The sequence below is a fragment of the Theropithecus gelada genome, chromosome 12 (genome assembly GCF_003255815.1).
Source record: "Theropithecus gelada isolate Dixy chromosome 12, Tgel_1.0, whole genome shotgun sequence".
Classification (NCBI taxonomy): Eukaryota; Metazoa; Chordata; class Mammalia; order Primates; family Cercopithecidae; genus Theropithecus; species Theropithecus gelada.
In genome coordinates, this window is record NC_037680.1 from 27,759,677 (window position 1) to 27,763,419 (window position 3,743).

Genomic DNA, 3,743 nt, shown 5'->3' on the forward strand with positions numbered 1-3,743 from the left:
AGCTCTGGAAAACAGGGACTGGATGGAACTTGCCTTTGTCATTCCTCGTTGTCCATCTCCCTCTTGTCACTCTTCTCTGACCTCTCAGTCTTGTCTTCCTAGCTAGATTCTACAGGTGTGGTGAGGGAGGCAGGGAGGGAACACTTTGAAATCCTATTAAAAGGCCAGGCACCGTGGCACATGCCTGTAATTCCAGCACTTTGGGAGGCCAAGCTGGGGCGATTAGTTGAGGCCAGGATTTTCAGACAAGCCTGGGGAACATAGCAAGACCCCATCTCTACAAAAAATAAAAAATAGTGAAATTCACCTTTTGCCTCTTTGCACTCCTGACAGCAAGATGGGTCACCAGCAGCTATAACTGGAGCCACCCGTGAAAATTCAGCCAGGGTTCTCGCTCTCATTGCGTCTGTTCAAACGAGCACGGTCTGATCCAGAAATATGGCCTCAATATGTGCCGCCAGTGTTTCTGTCAGTAAGTGAAGGATATCGGTTTCATTAAGTTGGACTAAATGATCTTCCTTCAAAGGATTCTCCAAGGCATCTATTCAATGAAAACCCATGATAGTTATTTGTACATAAAATAAAAATTTGAAAAAATAAATAAATAATGAAATTCTATTAAAAGACTTTATGCTTATTCCTATTTTCACTATTCTCCTCCCATCTCCCATTTCCCCCAACCCCTATGCATGATGATGATGGGGATCTTTCTGTTCCTTTCTCTCCACACCTTCAGTTCAGTTTGGCTTAGAAAATATCTTTTGTGCACATGGCCTGTTCTAGACCCTGGGGATGGTAGTTGATGAGATATTGAGCCACTCTAAGAATTTGGGCCTTTATATGAGTGAAATAAGGAAAATGTGCAGGATTTTGAGGAGGACAGTGGCATGATCTAACTAATGTCTTACAAGGATCATGGATGCTCCTTTAAGAATAGACTGAGGTAGGGCAGGAGTGGAAACAAGGAAACCAGTAAGGAAGCTGTTGTGAAAATTCTCATGAGAGATGATGGGCTAGAGTGTGGCAGTGGAGACAATAAGGGATGATCAGATTCTGGATATACTGAAATGTAAAGCCAACATGATTTTCTGATGAATTAAACATGGAATGTGAGAAAAAGACATTAAAGATAAAGCTATATGTAGTAAGTCTCTATTGCTCCATAAAAATTAGCATAAAACTTAGTATCTTAAAACAATATCATAGTCTCTCACAGTTTCAGTGGGTAAAGACTTTGGAAGTGGCTTAGCTGGTGGTTCAGTCATGATATTGCCGTCCAGATGTTGGGCAGGGCTACAGTCATCTGAAAGCTTGACCGGAGTTGTAGGACCCACTTCCAAGATAGCACACTCATATGTGTGGTTAGTTGGTGTTGGCTGTGGGTAAGCACCTCAGTTTCTTGCCATATGAACTTCCCCTTAGGGCTGTGTGTGTGTCTTCATGACATGACAGCTGGCTTTCCCAGAGCAAGTGTTCCAAAAAAGAGCAAAGTGAGTGCAGCTGTTTTTTTTAAGATCTAGTCTCAGCCAAGCGCGATAGCTCACACCTGTAATCCCAGCACTTGGGGAGGCTGAGGCAGGCAGATCACGAGGTCAGGAGTTCAAGACCAGCTTGGTCAACATGGTGAAACCCCGTGTCTACTAAAGATACAAAAATATTAGCTGGGTGCGGTGGCACATGCCTGTAATCCCATCTACTCGGGAGACTGATGCAGGAAAGTCACTTGAACCTGGGAGGCAGAGGTTGTAGTGAGCTGAGATTGCGCTATTGCACTCCAGCCTGGGTGACAGGGTGAGACTCTGTCTCAATTCACAATTCACAATAGCAAAGACTTGGAACCAACCCAAATGCCCATCAGTGATAGACTGGATAAGGAAAATGTGGCACATATATAACATGGAATACTATGCAGCCATAAAAAAGGATGAGTTCGTGCCCTTTGCAGGGACATGGGTGAAACTGGAAACCATCATTCTCCGCAAACTAACACAGGAACAGAAAACCAAACACCGCATGTTCTCACTCATAAGTGAGAGTTGAACAATGAGAACACATGGACACAGGGAGGGGAATATCATACACTAGGGCCTGTCAGGGAATGAGGGACTAGGGGAGGGATGGCATTAGGAGAAATACCTAATGTAGATAACGGGTTGATGGATGCAGCAAACCACGTGGCACGTGTATACCTATGTAACAAACCTGCATGTTCTACACATGTATCCCAGAACCTAAAGTATAATTAAAAAAAAAAAAAAGAAAAGAAGAAATGGTGAGAGGTCTGCTTCTCATTAGCTGCATTGAATGCAGTTTAAGAGAATGCTACTGTGAGGGGATGATCAAGACAATCACAGAGAACAGATAAACAAAATGCAATATATCTATATATTGGAATATTATTCCACAATTAAAAGATGAAACAAAAATGAGTCATGTACAACATGGATGAACCTTGAAAACATTATGCTAAGTGAAAGAAGCCAGACAATAAACCCCACGTATTATTTCATTTATACGAAGTGTCCAGAATAGGCAAATCTAGAGGTAGAGAGTAGATCATTGGTTTTCAAGGGCTAGGAGAGGAGAAGGGGCTTGGGAATGACTGTTAATTGGTATGGGGTTTCTTTGAGGGTTGATGAAAATGTTCTAAAATTAGACTTTGGTAATGGTTGCACCATTCTTTAAATATACTGTAAACTAACCACATACTTGAAAAAAGATTGGCCGGGCACGGTGGCTCACGCCTGTAATCCCAGCACTTTGGGAGGCTGAGGCAGGAGGATCACAAGGTCAGGAGTTTGAGGCCAGCCTGTCCAATATGGTGAAACCCCATCTCTACTAAAAATACAAAAAAAATTAGCTGGGCATGGTGGTGCATTCTTGTAATCCCAGCTACTCAGGAGGCTGAGGCAGGAGAATTGCTTGAACCCGGGAGGCAGAGGTTGCAGTGAGCCGAGATCATGCCACTACACTCCAGACTGGGCAACAGAGTGAGACTCCATCTCAAAAAGAAAAAAAAAAAAAAGATCTAGTCTCAGAAGTCACATACCATAATTTATGCAAGTCCTATTAGTTACATAGGTAGGCATATTCAGTATGAGATGGGACAAAAAAGAGAGGAACAGGGACTACTGGTGGCCACTTTGAAGGCTGGCTATCACAGCATGTCCCCAGAGCCCCATTTGTTCATGTCCCCAACATACATAATATATTTCTTCCTGTCCACACCCTTCCAGAAGTCTCATACCTTTATATCATTGATTCAAAATCCTGCCACCTAAATCATCTAACCATGAATGAATGGAGTGTCATTTACTGAGATGAGGAAAACTAGAGTAGAAACAAGTTTAGTGAGGAATATTAAGTGATGATTTAGTTATGTTAAGTATGAGATGTCTGTTGAACTGCAAGTAGAAATTTCAAGTGTACAACTTAATGTGCAAAACATGGGTTCAGAGAAAACACTTGGACTAGATGTATAAATTTTGGAGTTTTTGGTGTATGGGTAACAAAATTTCAATTGGGATAAATTCACCAGGGCAGTGAGTATACATAAAAATGAAAAGAGGCTCTCCAACATTTGGATGTCAAGAAGATGAGGAGGCACAAGAAAAGAAATACATGATATGATTAAAAAGGAATAAGAATAGTTCCATGGCCGGACGCCGTGGCTCACGCCTGTAATCCTAACACTTTGAGAGGCTGAGGCGGGCGGATCACAAGGTCATGAGATCAAGACCATC

The 3,743-nt window shown here is 42.3% G+C and overlaps 1 pseudogene; it reads left to right on the forward strand.

The window, feature by feature from the left end:
- Window positions 1-337: 337 nt before the first annotated feature.
- Window positions 338-509, forward strand: LOC112636680 (annotated as a pseudogene).
- Window positions 510-3,743: the final 3,234 nt, after the last annotated feature.